Source organism: Chiloscyllium plagiosum, unplaced genomic scaffold, assembly GCF_037043375.1.
Source record: "Chiloscyllium plagiosum isolate Xiang-an unplaced genomic scaffold, Cpla_swu_hap1 HiC_scaffold_9, whole genome shotgun sequence".
Classification (NCBI taxonomy): domain Eukaryota; kingdom Metazoa; phylum Chordata; class Chondrichthyes; order Orectolobiformes; family Hemiscylliidae; genus Chiloscyllium; species Chiloscyllium plagiosum.
In genome coordinates, this window is record NW_028270147.1 from 27018629 (window position 1) to 27035608 (window position 16980).

The 16980-nt window shown below is 40.7% G+C and overlaps 1 long non-coding RNA gene across 1 annotated transcript in view; it reads right to left on the reverse strand.

The window, feature by feature from the left end:
- Positions 1-16980, reverse strand: part of LOC148149107 (uncharacterized) — a 201980-nt gene that overhangs the window by 23682 nt on the left and 161318 nt on the right. The window contains exon 4 of the long non-coding RNA XR_015758123.1: positions 5120-5266. This is a non-coding gene — a long non-coding RNA (uncharacterized LOC148149107). The remainder of the gene's footprint in view (positions 1-5119; positions 5267-16980) is intronic.

Below are 16980 nucleotides of genomic sequence, written 5' to 3' on the forward strand. Positions count from 1 at the left end.
GCTCATTACATAGAGTTATGGAGTCATACAGGAAACATGCCCTTCAGCCCAACCTTTCCATATCAACCCTGCTTCCTAAATTGAACTAGTCCATTTGCCTGCATTTGGCCCATATCCCTCCAAACCATTCCTATCCAATAAACTGTTTAGCTGTTTCTACCACTTCTTTTGGCAGCTCATTCCATATATGTACCATCCTGTTTGAAACGTTGCCCTTCAGTCCTTTTTAAATCTTTCCCCTCTCTCCTTAAATCTATGCCCTCTAGTTTTGAACTCCCTGGGGAAAAGATGTTGGCTACTCATCTTATCTATGGCCTTAACGACTATAAAGGTCACCCCTCAGCCTCCTATGCTCCAGGAGAAAAAAAAGGTCCAGCTTATCCAGCATCTCCTTATAAGAGGGTGGTGATGGAGGGTTGTTTTTCAGACTGGAGGCTTGTGACCAGTGGTGTGCCATGAGGTTCGGTGCTGGGTCCACTACTTTTTGTCATTTATATAAATGATTTGGATGTGAACATAGGTGGTATAGTTAGTAAGTTTGTAGATGACACCAAAATTGGAGGTGTAGTGGACAGCAAAGAAGGCTACCTCAGATTACAATGGGATCTTGATCAGATGGGTCAGTGGGCTTAGGAGTGGCAGATGGAGTTTAATTCAGATAAATGCGAGGTGCTGCATTTTGGGAAAGCAAATCAGAGCAGGACTTATATCCTTAATAGTAAGGTCCCAGGGAGTGTTGCTGAACAAAGAGACCTCGGAGTGCAGGTTCATAGCACCTTGAAAGTAAAGTCGCAGGTAGATACGATAGTGAAGCAGACGTTTGGTATGCTTTCCTTTATTAGTCAGAGCATTAAGTATAGGAGTCGGGAGGTCATGTTGTGTCACGTTTGAAATATTGCATGCAATTCTGGCCTTTGTTGTGAAACTTGAAAGGGTTCAGGAAAAATTTACAAGGATGTTGCTAGGGTTGGAGGATTTGTGCTATTGGGTGAGGCTGAATAGACTGGGGTTGTTTCCCCTGGAGCGTCGAAGACTGAGGGGTGACCTCATAGAGGCTTATAAAGTTATGAGGGGCATGGAGAGGGTAAATAGATGAGTTGGGTGGGGAGAGTCCAGAACTAGAGGCCATAAGTTTAGGGTGAGAAGGGAAAGATATAAAAGGGACCTAAGAGGCAACGTTTTTCACGCAGAAGGTGGTACGTGTATGGAATGAGCAGCCAGAGGAAGTCGTGGAGGCTGGTACAATTGCAACATTTAAAAGGCATCTGGTGATGGGTATATGAATAGGTAGAGTTTAGAGGGATATGGGCCAAGTGCTGGCAAATGGCACTAGATTGGGTTGGGATATCTGGTCGGTAAGGACTAGTTGGACCATACTGTACATTTCTATGACTCTATAGGTTAGATTACTTACAGTGTGGAAACAGGCCCTTCGGCCCAACAAGTCCACTCCGACCCATCGAAGCGCAACCCTCCCAGATCCATTCCCCTACATTTTACCCCTTCACCTAACACTAGGGGCAATTTAGCATGGCCAATTCACCTAACCTGCACATTTTTGGACTGTGGGAGGAAACCGGAGCACCCGGAGGAAACCCACGCAGATATGGGGAGAATGTGCAAACTCCACACAGTCAGTCCTTCTTTATTTCCCTGTCTACCCGTGATGCTAGTTCCAAGGAACAATGTTCCTGCACCCCTACGTCTCTTTGTTCGATAACACTCCCCAGGGTCCTGTTATTTGTTTGCGGAACGTTTCAGAGAACACCTCTGGGACACCCGGACCAACCAACCCAATCACCCCATGGCTCAACACTTCAACTCCCCCTCCAATTCCACCAAGGACATGCAGGTCCTTGGACTCCTCCATCGCCAGACCATAGCAACACGACAGCTGGAGGAAGAGCGCCTCATCTTCCTCCTAGGAACCCTCCAATCACAAGGAATGAACTCAGATTTCTCCAGTTTCCTCATTTCCCCTCCCCCCACCTTGTCTCAGTCTCAACCCTCGAACTCAGCACCACTTTCCTAACCTGCAATCTTCTTCCTGACCTCTCTGCCCCCACCTCACTCCGGCCTATCACCCTCACCTTATCACCCTCACCTTAACCTCCTTCCACCTATCGCATTTCCAACGCCCCTCCCCCAAGTCCCTCCTCCCTACCTTTTATCTTAGCCTGCTTGGCACACTTTCCTCATTCCTGAAGAAGGGCTCATGCCCGAAACATCGATTCTCCTGCTCCTTGGATGCTGCCTGACCTGCTGCGCTTTTCCAGCAACACATTTTCAGCTCTGATCACCAGCATCTGCAGTCCTCACTTTCTCCTATTATTTGTTTGGGAGCTTCTATCAGGATTGAGTAAAAAGGTCCAAACACTTCCTCTTGAAAATGTCCTTATGGAGTGATCTCCTAAATCAAAGTTGTATGATGGGAATGTCCCTGAAACATTTTTCTCTGAGACCAAAGGGAGATTAATGACTAGTTAATTGCGCTACTTCCTGTACACTGTTTGACATCTACTTAAAGCATGGTTAAAGTATCAGAAAGAATTCTATCACCATTACAAAGTCTGACCTATATCTGAACTCCAATCCTGTATTAATGTGGTTAAAGCCATAAGACCATAGGAATAGGAGTAGGCCTTTTGACCCCTTGAGCCTATACCTTCATTCAATAAGATCATGGCTGACCCAACACTCCTCACATCCACATTCCTGCCCTTTCCCCAAATCCCTTGATTTCTCTGCTAATTAAGAACCTATCTATCTCAGCTTTAAATAGATGGAGGACTGTTCCCCACAATTCCAAAGACTCACAATATTCTGAGAGAAGAAATTCCTCCTCATCTCAGACTTAAATTGGCACCCCTTAATTCTGGGACTATGCCCTCTGGTCCTAGTCTCTCCCATGTGGCAAAATGTCCATTCAGCATTTACCCTGTCAAGGCCCTTAAGGATCCTATATGTTTCAATAAGATCACCTCACATTCGTCTAAACTCCAGTGAGTAGAGTCCCAACGTGTTCAGCCTTTGTTCATAAGACAATCCCTCCATACTGGGAATAATTCTAGTGAATCTTCTTGAAACTGCCTCCAATTACATAACATCTTTTCTTAGATAAGGGGACAAAATTGGTATGGTTCGTAAATTTGAAGATGACATTAAAATTGGAGATGTTTCAGCTTACTAAAACATTCTCCATTTAAATAATATTCCTTTCTAAAATGAACAATTTCAAATTTTCCCACATTATACTCCATTTGCCAAATTTTAGTCCATTTACTTAACCTTTCAGTACCTCTCTGTAAACTGTTTATATCCTTCTCATAACCCGCCGTTTCAGCTACTTTTCTGTCTTCTGCAAATTTGACTACAGCACATTCAGTTCCTTCCTCCAAGTCATTAATATATATTGGAAATAGTTGTGATCCCAGTACTGATCCCTGTGAAGCTCTAATGATCACAGGTTGCCAACCTGAGAAAGAACCCTTATTTCTGCTTGCTGTTTCCTGCCCATTAGGCAATTCTCTATCAATGCAAACCGTAGCTCTTATCTTATGATTTAACTTTTTGTGAGGTGTGTTGTCGAACACCTTCTGAAAATTAAAACACATCTGCTGGTTGAGACTTCCTTGACAATCTCCAATAAATTTGCCGGTCATGATCTCCCCCTTTCATGAGGGCCTTGCTGACTCTACTTGATTAGATTTTGGTTTTCCAAATGTCTTGCTATTACTTCCTTAATAATTAATTTCAGTACTTTTCCAACAGTAGATGTTAGATTGATCTGCCGAAGTTACCTACCTGTGCCTCCCTCCCTTTTCGAATAGGCACCTTTCCAGTCTTCTGGTACTTCTCCAGAATGCAACAATTGTTGGGAAATTCCAACCAAGTCATCCACTGCCTCTCCAGTTACCACTTTTAAGATTCTAGGGTGTAAGCCATCAGGGCAGGGGACCTATCTGCCTTTAGCCACATTATTTTGTCTAAAACAACTTCTCAAGTGATGGTGATGGTATTTAATTCCTCCCCCATATCCTTTAGTATTAATGGGATGTTTGAAGTTATTTCCACAGTAAGGATTCATGCAAAATATCTATTTAACTCTTCTGCCATTTACTTGCCCCCTAAAGCCATCTCCCCAATTCATTTTCTAAGGGGCCTATGTTCACTTTGACCTTCCTTTTCCTTTGATATGTTTAAAGAAACTTTTATTGTCAGTTTGTCCTTGTTAGCTTGCCCTTGTAGTTGATATTCACTTGATTGTCTTTTCAGTCCTCCTATGTTGTTGATTCTTACACTAAAGCAAAATATTAAAGATGCTGGAAAATGGAAAGTCCTTGAATCATTTATAGAGAGGGATACTGAGTTAAGATTTCAGATTAATGACTTTTCATCAGAACTCTTCACTACACTCTGAAGTGGCCTGGTACTCATTTTGGCAGCACAATAAATGCCAGCCTTGCTGGTAATGACAGAAATGTAAGATTAGTGAGACTGTTGTTTTAATAGACAAAGTTAAAGCATCCAGACATCATTAGAAAATTGAAAAATCTTAAGAATAGGTTGATACGTGGTTATACACTTGTGACAAATTATACAGTGGAAGGTTGGAAATTGTTAAGATCCTTGTTAAACTAAATATCTTTCTTAAATTCTCCAAATCTGTGCAGCTTGTAGTGGATGCATTCTAAAGAATTCCATTATTTCATTACACAATATTTTTCAGGTTGATTAAAGTCAACCCTTTAGGCATGAAACCAGGCCTCCAGTGGACTGCCTGATTTACTCTGGCAAATGAAATTTAGTGTGACAGGTGATAGTTTAAGTGTTCTAATGTCTCGTGAAATATGCTTTCCCCGTAGAGAGTGGTTTAGTGTGGCCTATTTCTGAGACTCAAAGCCCAAAATGAAAACACAAGCTGGCGATGATCCAGTCAAGCTATGGCAGGTGCAACTATTTTCCCGAGTAAGTTTTTATTTACCCTCCGTTTAAAAGTCTGCAGAATTGATATTGTAAGAAAAGTTCAATATGTTAGGAAAACAGTATATTTCAGAAAATACAACAGGGTACAGAATTCAAATTATCAAGTTGCATGGTGAAGTGTGTAGGTACTCACATTTAGCAGATGAGCACTGAACTGGTCTTAGCTCCCAAAAAGTCAAGGGGCAAATAATCTTCCATACAAATCCCAAATTCACATATGAATTGGGCAAGGTACCAATTAGCCATTTACACACACGGAGCTAGGTCCAGCAAGGAGAAACTGTATTTAGAAAAGGAGGATAAAAGATTAGACAGAATAACTGACAAACAAGGCATGATAAAAAGGCTTCATCAATTCAACCTAAGATTTTATTCCTGTGCAAAAAAGATGAGCACTGATCCGAAAGTTACCAAAGACAAGCTTATCTGATTCTTTAGCCATTGGTCTAACAAGATTTGCTGACTGAGTTCCTTCAAATAATATTTCAAAACAAACTCATTCACAGTCATTTCATAAGTGGCTGTTTATTGCATTTCAGAACAATATTTTTCCATAAAGAAAGAGCAAAGGTGGAGAATTGTGCATTGTAAGAAAGTTGCAAAATTATAATGTTCCTTCAGCACCAGTCAATCTTTTGCCCATTTACCATTAGCTCATGCCTTGTCCCTGCTTATTTCTTGCTTATTAAGCATTACCATACCTACAATAAGGACATTTTTAAAGTGACAGTTATGAATGTAAAGCCTGCTGAGACTTTCAAAGAATTGAAGAAGATGCACATATTCTAACAACTTAAAACTCTCCATAGCATAAACTGTGATGAGTGAGATGTTAACATGCATTGACTTTGAGACCTTTATAGACAGTCACATATATGATCTGAAGACAGTTAAGATTTCAAGTCCAAAAACTGTTCTTCACAACAGAGAGGAAGAGTCATATCGGACTCAAAACATTAACTCTGCTTTTCTCTTCAAAGATGCTGTCAGGTCTGCAAAGTTTATCTGGCACTTTCTGTTTATATTTCATCAGATAAATTATGGTTGTAGACCCAACGACCAATTATTTAGTGAGTTAGCCATTCGTGACAACCTACTGAACATCCACATCCACACTACAAGGACATATACAAATGAAATATTGAGATATTGAAGTGACGGTCGCTGTGACCTCTGGTGGCTGATTGTTTGGAAGGGGAATAAAAGAGTCAAATAGAAATGGAAAGCTCAGCTGGACAAAAGAGCTGCATTTTCCTCATCCTTCTTCCTTTGCAGAATACACAGCAGAATTTGCCTTGCTATAGAATGAGGTTCTTAAACATACCAGTTGAAGTTTAGCAGAGTTGATCATCAACGGACAAACCTTTATCCTACCAGACAGATGGTTGAAATGGAAATACACAAAACGAAGTTCGTATTTGGGACAATTAGAGTCAGAGTCAAATCTTAGCCTTCACTGTAAAGAGTCTTACTGCATCGGATAAGGGAGTTTCGTGAGATTATACCAGTAGTACAGAATGCAGTTTTGGTCTGTACTAATGAAAGCACACTTCTCTTGATGTATATTCAGTGATTCACAAAGTGCTCCTTCATGTAGTCACTAATTAAAGTCCTGTTGGGGTAAAGTAAAGACAGCATCACCACAGTCCCACTTTCTCACAGGGGTAGAGAGACAGTTGGTGGTGAGTTTAACCTGAGGTTCATCATGCCTCAGGCAAGGGTTGAGGTTGAGAAGGCAAGATCTTCACAATGATCTTCCAAGTATTGGAATTGAACTCTCACTGGTGGCATCATTCTGCAGCAGAAACCAGGTGAACTGAGCTAACCATAGGATGCTGTAACATGCTCCGTTTAAGTATTGAAGTATCACCTCCATCTTATTGGAAATGAGAGAATTCAGAATGATGATCTTGAATTTATTCTGATATTCTGTTGGATTCCCACAAAACCCAGGAAGAGTCCAATCAGTACAGCTGCTGTTCAGGTCCGTCTCCTAGGATTTGTGTTGCTTTGAGCAAGTCTACTTTGTTTACCATAAATGCTGAAAGCCAGTTTCCTCCAACACTAACATACAATGATGATATTATATTGGAATAAAATATATTTTACAGTCACATGTACTCAAGTATAGAAGTACAGGGGTACAGGGAAAAGTTTACAATGTCGGCACATACGCTGCCACCTTAGGTGCAAAGTACTAGGTGCAGAGTAGAGAGATAAAGGGAGAAAGAAGGAGCCAAGTTAGATTACTTCCAGTTATTCATAGGATAAGTTAGAAAAATGAGAAATAAAGTCAAAAAGATAAGCATTATAGTCTTTCTATAAATGGCCTGCAGTAGATCAGCACAGGGGCTTCCACACGTGACTGCACGCACTGATCCCAGTCCAATAACTGTCCCACTCCACCCAGGTGTCCAGCCTGTTGGCCATCCGCCCAGCGCTCAGGCCTCCAATCCACTGACCGTCCACTCTACTCTCAGGCCTCCAGCCCACTGACCATCCACACTGTGCTCAGGCCTCCAGCCCACTGACCATCCACTCTACGCTCAGGCCTCCAGCCGATTGACCATCCCCACTCCATTCAGGCCTCCAGCCTACTGACCATCCACCCTACACTCAGGCCTCCAGCCCACTGACCGTCCACACTCCGCTCAGGCCTCCAGCCCACTGATCATTTGCTCTATGCTCAGGCCTCCAGCCTACTGTACATCCCTACTCCACCCAGGTGTCCGGCCCGCTGTCCATCAGCACTGTGCTCAGGCCTCCAGTCAGCTGATTGTCCCCATATCACTCGGGTCTCCAGCCTACTGACCATCACCGTTCTGCTCGGGCTTCCAGCCCGCTCGGCTCCACACTTCCAGCCCACTCTACTTCAAGGGAAAGCACCAATAAATGGAAAAACTGAGGGAAAAAGAGAGAAGGAAAAGGGAAATAATTTGAAGGAGTGGATAAGCTCCAGTTGGAGTGTCCTACTCCACTACCATCCTGACCAGAAAGGTAATATCGACAAACTGACTTCATCTGATGAGCAATATCGCAACAAAGCTTTTGGTAAAACAGCTGAAAAAGCTGGATGATGATACATTCAGAATACTATTTTAATGTTGCAAGCTCACAAGAGGATGTTACAATTCAAAAAATAAATAACACTTTGTTTTTACATTAGATTTGAATTATATTGCTTCTTAGTATATTGTTCAGAAATAAATTAAAAACTGAAAGTTCTTCTGTTTTATATTCAGAACATACCCCTAATGAAACCTAGACACTATGAGAATTTCTGAAGTGTTGCAAGGTAATAATTGCACTAAGAGTTTCTGATGTTTCAATGATTACGTTCTCGATTTAGAATTGAGAAAATGAGCTAAAATTCATATTTAACTCAAATCATTGCATATACAAGTCTTCAGACTACTTGAACTTTCCATTTTTTGCTTCAGAGGTGAGATAGTCAATTGGATTTAAAATCCAGATTACATTCTCATCCCTGAGTCAGAAAATTCCAAGTGTGTTTTCAGAGACTTGAGACCATAATCTGTGCTTATTCTCCAGTATAACACTGAGGAAACTTATATTGTTGACTGTGCCAAAGGTAAATTGAAGCCCTATCTCGAGAGGACTAAAATGATTGTATGACACTAGTTCAAAGAAAATCAGTGGATTTCCTCCAGTGTCCTGGCCAAATGTATTCTCCAATGAATACCTAAAACCGATGATCTGGCAATTTACTTCATTCCTAGTTTTGCTCTTTTTTTTTATATGTATCCACAGATCCTTGAAGGCAACAGTACAGTTGATAAGGTGGTTATGAAAACATATGGGATACTTGCCTTCTTGTCAAGGAATTGGCGACATGAGTAAGAAGGTTATGATGGAGCTACATGTCATGTTAATTAGACTACAGCTGAAGTACTGTGTACAGTTCTGGTTGCAGTATTATAGGGAGAATGTGATTGCACTAGAGAGGGTGCAGAAGAGATTCACCAAGCAGTTGTCTGGAGTGTTTCATCTATGAGGATTCTGGTTGAAGTGTAAAGTGTTACGAGGAGCATTGACAGGGTAGATAGGGAGAAGTTTTATCCTTAATTTGGGGTCAATAACTGAGGGCACGGTTTTAAGGAAAGGAGCAGGAGGTTTAGAGTGGATTTAAGGAAAATATTTTTTTCTCCCAGAGGGTTGTAGCTATCTAGAAAGCACTGCCAAAATGGGTGGTAGAGGCAGGAACACTCAAGACATTAGATGGACACTTGAATTATGGTAGCATATAATGCTATGAGCCGAGTGTTGGAAAATGGGGTTAGAATAGATAAATGCTTAGCGACCAGCATTAACGCAATGGGCCAAAGGACCTTCTGCCATGTTGCAAACACTCTGTGACTCTATGGCTTAGATTTGGATGCACAGAGCACAAGTTCAACACTTTTATGTGTTACATAAAACAGACGTCTTGTGAAATGTGAGGAGCAGAGTGCTGTACTTCAACAGGCCTTAGGCTTCTGGAGAAGAGAACTGGCAGATGAAATATAATGCTAAATGATGCAAAGGCTAAACAAAGAGAGGTAATATAAGGGGTATTATTCTAATGTAGATGCAGGAACAGACGCATACATGCACAAACCTTTGAAGGTGGCAAGTCAGGTTGACAAATGGTTACAAGTGCATAAAGGAGTATGAGTTTTATTAATTAAGGCATTGAGGACAGGGCAAGGATGTCATAATGCATCTTTATAAATCACTAGCTTGGTTTGAATTGGAGTTTTGTGTTCAATTCTGAGTACCATAGTTTAGGAATGATGTAGAGGCCTTAGAGATGGTACAGAAATTAGAAATGAGAATAGTTCCAAGAATAAACAACTCCAGTTATTTGGATAGATTGGATAAGCCAGGCTTGTTCAGCTTGAAGAAGGTTGAGAAAGGATTTGAAGGTTTAAGATCATGAGGGAGGATAAACAGAGGAGATGGCTGTTTCCTTTGACAGAGGGGTTCGCAATTGGAGAACAAAGATTTAAGGTGCTTGGCAAAAGAACCATGCTGTCATGAGAAAGCACTTTTTCTTAAATCTCCTAGTGAATAGCTGGGATTATTAGCGGCCCACCTCTTGTGTTAATCCGATACACTCTTCCCTCCTCCATCCCCTCCCATTTATTTCACTCCAGCCCTCACTCCACTGCTTGGGACAAGCAAACCTCCCCAGTGTGACCCTAGACCCGCCTTGTTCCAGATGACTGACTCCTCTTCTTCAGGAGACCTGGTGTAACAATGGCCATGACCTTGATTTGTCTTCGGGGACAAGAGAGCTGCCTGCGCTTTTATCTGCAGAGTGCTTTCCACCTCACACCAGGTAGGTCCTAAAGGCTATTAAATCCCAATGGGGCGAGCCAGCAAAGGGCAGGCAGGATTCTCTGTGGCAATCCCCACCAAAAAATTCAGCTCTCGGTTTTGGACATTCACTTCCAGATTCTGAAGATCTTTCACAAGACTGCAAGATTAAAATAGTCTTGCTGCATTCAAACAAATGTTCAATTGCTAACTAAATTAGCCAGAGTACCTGGTCATTATCTCATTGCTTTTTGTGGGGACTTGCTGTGCACAAATTGGCTGCCATATTTCCTGTAGGACATCAATAACTGTACTTCATTTACTCTACTTCATTTACTTTGGAAATGTGTTGAATTCATGAAATGGACAAGTTTCTGTTTTTTCTTTCTGCATGTCTGGCACTTTACTCTCACTTACAAGAAAGCTATGGCTACTGTCTATGCTAGAAAAGATGCATTAAAATTTGTTGCTGAGCAAGAGAGAGAAATAAATGAAGAAACATTGGAAGCAAAACAGAATGATAGTTGCACATCACAAAGTGAAAGCATAATCAATTTATTATGGATTGTTAAGTTGGGTAGGATAGCAGCTGAAAATCAGGATTGATTTGTGTGAATACTTTGCCTTCAGCACCAATATGCTGTATTTATTAAAAGGAATCAGAGAGAGGAGTGACTATGGGCCAAACCTTTAGGAAAATTCCAGATTAAGTTTACTATGTACTTGGATTTTTGTTCTGGAGATATGTTGATTTGTAAATCAGACTCACTAAGCCCAGTGAGAATTTAGAATCAGGCATAGGTGCTTCTGGGCACAGAGTTTCGCTGGTTCAAAGGGCTGCTTCTTTCTTGCTCTAAGAACTCATCCCAGCTGTAAAAGAAAGCAAACAAAAACAAAAACAGCTCTTTAATCCTCAACACTCATGCCACACTATCATGCCCTACCTATTACAACCCATGCCATCCTCATGCCCCTATTCACAAATCTGAAGGGGGTTATCCTGTGACCTACTTGTGTTTTGCAGTATCCTCTTCTGGAACAACATTCAAACAAAGTACAATGCTTATTAGTGACTGGGATGGGGAGGAGGTGGGTTCCGCTGTATTGGACATGTGTTAGCCATGAATGCATGCATCATAGGATGGATACATGGCATTGGGACTGCTACTTGTGTTAAAGATGAACACCAACACAGGCTGGTTGTCTCTTTCTGTGTTGCAATTTGCAAAAATATCATAATTCCATGAAGGATGAGGACTACCTTTCAAGGAGGAAACATTATGATTGGAGATTTATCTGGAAGTGTAGGACAGGAGAATAAAAGTGGCTATACACCTGCTCTCCCACAGAAGCTGTAAAATAACAATGAGTGCTCCAAAGAATGACAACTCAGAAAACAAATGCAAATAAAAACAATTCCCTATAGTATGGGCCACGCTTAACATTATTGCTTTAAGGTAGTTGGATAAGTCAAACTCCATTTCATTGTGTTGGATTTCTGAATTTCTATTGATGTTTTGATTGCATTCTGCCTCTGTCAATCTTTGCAATTTTACCCATTCCCCATGATCACTTAGAATATCCAGAAAAATCTATTCCCCTCAATCTACCACCATCACGGTAGTGCCAATTCACGGTAATCTTACACCCTTCATGCCAATTATGCAGTTATCCGAAGGACATACGTTGAGGTGGAATAAGGTGTCTATTGGCTTCTATTGATTATGTTATTATTTTTCAAAAACACTCTTGTTTGTAAAGACCCATGCTGCCCATTTAAATTCCTACAAATGGTTCATCCCATGTGAAAACAAATATTCCATTCAAGTACTTATTCCCTTATTAAAACAAACAAAATGTATTACCAGCCCCACATCAAAAGCCTTTATTAGAGTTCAGAGCTGTCAATCAAACTGTATATGAAAACAGAAAGTTCTGGAGATGTTCTGGCAGCATCTTTGGAGGGACAAACAGAGTTAATATTTCAATCCAATGTGACTCTTCTTTGGAACTTTTGAGTTAATTGTAACAACATTGTGAATTCATGCATGAGTCTTTTTCATTACAATACAGATGCAAAAATAATAGGTACAATCAAAGCTGGTCAAGGTAAGCTCGCATCGCAAATTGCAATTCTTCCTATGTTAAAATTGAGACTGGACATCAGGATTTCATAGAGAATAAAACTGAATCCCAGGATGCAATCAAAATATCAATAGAAATTCAGAAATCCAACACAATGAAATGGAGTTTAACTTATCCAGCCACCTTAAAGCAATAATGTTAATATTTGTTTGGAATATTTGAATGTTAATATTTGAATGGAATATTTGTTTTCACATGGGAATTGTTTTCATTTGTATTTGTTTTCTGAGTTGTCATTCTTTGGAGCACTCATTGTTATTTTACAGCTTCTGTGGGAGAGCAGGTGTATAGCCACTTTTATTCTCCTGTCCTACACTTCCAGATAAATCTCCAATCATAATGCTTCCTCCTTGAAAGGTAGTCCTCATCCTTCATGGAATTATAATATTTTTGCAAATTGCAACACAGAAAGAGACAACCAGCCTGTGTTGGTGTTCATCTCTAACATGAGTAGCAGTCCTAATGCCATGTATCCATCCTATGATGCATGCATTCATGGCTAACACATGTCCAATACAGCGGAACCCACCTCCCCCCATCCCAGTCACTAATAAGCATTGTACTTTGTTTGAATGTTGTTCCAGAAGAAGATATTGCAAAAGACAAATAGGTCAAAGGATAATCCCCTCCCCACTCTCCAACACCATTCTTATTGCCCTTAATGATAAACTACCAATGGTCCCAATGAGAATGAGACAGTAGGGTTGCAGATCCTGGAAGCCAGAGTCAATAGATATGAAGCTGGAAAAGCACAGCAGGTCCAAGGAGCAGGAAAGGCAATGTTTTGAACTGAAACCCTTCATCCTTTTCGGCCCAAAATGTTGACTTTCCTGCTCCTTGGATGCTGTCTGATCTGCTGGGTTTTTCGAGCTTCACATCTATTGGGCCTAATGAGGAAACTGCTGCCTACAGGAGTCTGACATGGAGAAGTGGTGGTGTAGGTCATAGCAGAAGGACTTTAGTCACATTCTGTTATTCCTTTTCAGGCCTAAGGGATCTTCAGTTCAGAGGAGATATTGGCAATGTTAAGATTGTTCTCCTTGGAATAATGAATGATAATAGAAGAATAATAGAGGTTGTCAAAATGATGAGAGATTCTGAGAGAGCAGATTAAAAGAAACATATTGAGGTCATAGAATTAAAATCCCCAAATGAAGGGGAGATGAGGAAATATTCTTTATTCAGAGATTTTGGGATTTGAACATTTAAAAAAGAATTAGAATTGAGAGTGCAAGGCTGCAGAGAAAAAGTAGGGATGTGGGAATGAGCCAGTCAAAGAGCCAACACAAGCCAGTGGCCTCCTTTTATATGATTCTATCTTATGATTCTTCTTATGATTCTGTCTGAAGAACTTAATGAGGTGCTTTGTCTAATATATGAGTTTTTGAGGAAGTAACAAAGAAGATTGATGAGGGCAGAGCAGTAGATGTGATCTATATGGACTTCAGTAAGGGGCTCAACAAGGTTCACCACGGGAGACTGATTAGCAAGGTTAGATCCCATGGTATACAGGGAGAACTAGCCATTTGGATACAGAACTGGCTCAAAGGTAGAAGACAGAGGGTGGTGGTGGAGGGTTGTTTTTCAGACTGGAGGCCTGTGACCAGTGGAGTGCCACAAGGATCGGTGCTGGGCCCTCTACTTTTTGTCATTTACATTAATGATTTGGATGCGAGCATAAGAGGTACAGTTCGTAAGTTTCAAGATGACACCAAAATTGGAGGTGTAGTGGACAGCAAAGAGGGTTACCTCAGATTACAACAGGATCTGGACCAGATGGGCCAATGGGCTGAGAAGTGGCAGATGGAGTTTAATTCAGATAAATGCAAGGTGCTGCATTTTGGGAAAGCAAATCTTAGCAGGACTCATACACTTAATGGTAAGATCCTAGGGAGTGATGCTGAACAAAGAGACCTTGGAGAGCAGGTTCATAGCTCCTTGAAAGTGGAGTCGCAGGTAGATAGGATAGTGAAGAAGGCGTTTGGTATGCTTTCCTTTATTGGTCAGAGTATTGAGTACAGGAGTCGGGAGGTCATGTTGTGGCTGTACAGCACATTGGTTAGGCCACTGTTAGAATATTGTGTGCAATTCTGGTTTCCTTCCTATTGGAAAGATGTTGTGAAACTTGAAAGGGTTCAGAAAAGATTTACAAGGATGTTGCCAGGGTTGGAGGATTTGAGCTATAGGGAGGGGCTTAACAGGCTGGGACTGTTTTCCCTGGAGTCCGGAGGCTGAAAGGTGACATTGAAGAGGTTTACAAAATTATGAGGGGCATGGATAGGGTAAATAGGCAAAGTCTTTTCCCTGGGGTCAGGGAGTCCAGAACTAGAGGGCATAGGTTTAGGGTGAGAGGGGAAATATGTAAAAGGGACCTAAGGGGCAACTGTTTCACGTAGAGGGTGGTACGTGTATGGAATGAGCTGCCAGAGGAAGTGGTGGAGGCTGGTACAATTGCAACATTTAAGAGGCATTTGGATGAGTATATGAATAGGAAGGGTTTGGAGGGATATGGGCCGGGTGCTGACAGGTGGGACTAGATTGAGTTGGGATTTCTGGTCGGCATGAAGGGTCTGTTTCCATGCTGTACATCTCTATGACTCTATGACTTCACAGTTCACTCTAATCTCTGTGCTACTCCACCTATCAAACACCATAAAGCAGAGGTGGAAGAAGATGCCGTCCAATACAAACGCTATACTCTAAATTACTGCAGGTACTCAGCAGATTCAAGTGCCATTTGAGCTAGAGTTATAGCATTGTGACATCTGGACCCTGTGTCTGTATGTGCGAGCCCCTTTCGGTTGGCATTGAAGTATCACAATTTCTGCACTTCGGAAATCTAGAATTCTTTGACTTCTCTGTCTATATCAGGGTACATCACTGTGTGAGATTTGTAGGGCTCAATAACGGCTTGCAATGTGGCTTGCCAAGATCTGAGTAAATACATGGAACAGACATGGATACAACAACACCATTAGTCAAAGATGCTAAGCTAATTCACAATGCAAACAGCATTACAATTTTCTCTGTGGGCAAGTGCAACCAAGTCAGACACTACATTGTAATCAATGATATAAGTCAGTGTAATTGATATAGAATTTGATTTACCACCTCAGTGTTGGTTGTTTCAATCAAAGAATTGCTATGCAATCTGCTCACCATGTTAATTTTGCCTGGAATAGATAAACTCTGCATGGATGACTTGGTTGATATTTTGGGCTTCTGTCAAACAAAAAAAAACACTGCAGTGTGCAAAAACTATTGAGGAGTTTCTCAGATATCAGTCATTTAGTTCTTCAAGTTGCTACAACTTTCAAACCAGATTTTTTCTGGGAATAAAACAAGCTGGACATCATTTTCAAGGGAAAAAATAAACTAAACAGGTCTGATTATGGCTATATTGAGGTGATTTCATTCTCAACAAGTTGGCATTAAATCAATTCACTGTATGCAGTATGATGCATGGATACCTATAACATTCCAAAGTGTCCTGTATCTAGTAGCAGAACACCTGTTCTGAAAGCAGATGTCTTATGATAGAGGACAAAATTTATAAAATAAAATTCTTCACACTCAGTACAAAATAGTAATCCAGAAACACTCATTTGAATTGAAGTGGACTGAGCTGTGCTCTATTAAAGAGCTTAATGATAAAAATTATCTTTGATGTCCACATAAAATGTTTACCATGTTAAAGAATTCAGCATCTTGTCAAAGGGAGATGTAGTTCCTAATCACCGTGTATGCAAACAGTCTGAAAGAGACAACGAAGTATTTGATTATCTATCAAAGTGTGAAGGCTGTTAATATTTTGTTTTCAGTTACTTCATAAGACATAGCTTGTTGCTAAATAAATAATTTGCAGTAAATATTGCTGCTAATTTTTAAGTCTGACAAAGATATATTATGGTATTTGGGAGATCTAATGAACCAGCTGCTATTTGAATAATAGGTAGTTCCTAACTTTTTACCTAAATTGAGGATTTAAGGAGAAAGTTCATCTGATTCATCAAAACAATGTACAGTGTTTGAAAAATTCAATATTTATAAGATGTGGACCTCATTGTGAAGGCTAGCATTTATTAACCGTTCCTCCATGCCCTTGTGAAGGTGCTGGTGATTCACTGCAGTGAGGACTGGTGGTGTGGGCTTCAAGTATTTTGACCCAATGACAACAAACAGACAGTAATATATAATTCTGAAAAAGAGTCATACAGGACTTGAAGCATCAATTCTATTCCTCTCTCCACAGATGCTGCCAGACCTTTGAGACTTCCAATATTCTCTGTATTTGTTTCAGATTTCCAGCAGTCTCTATATTTTATCCAAGTAATATATGGTCACTCATGATAGTGTGTGATGCAGAGATGGTTGTGTTCCCGTGTATCTATTCTATATTTTCTGTGTGGCAAGAGTCAACAGTTTGACACTATGATGTCACAGGTGATGCTATGGCAAATCCAATAAAGAGGCAATTCCACAAAATAATGCTAATTATCTATATGGATAAATTGTAATTCTATTTTCTTC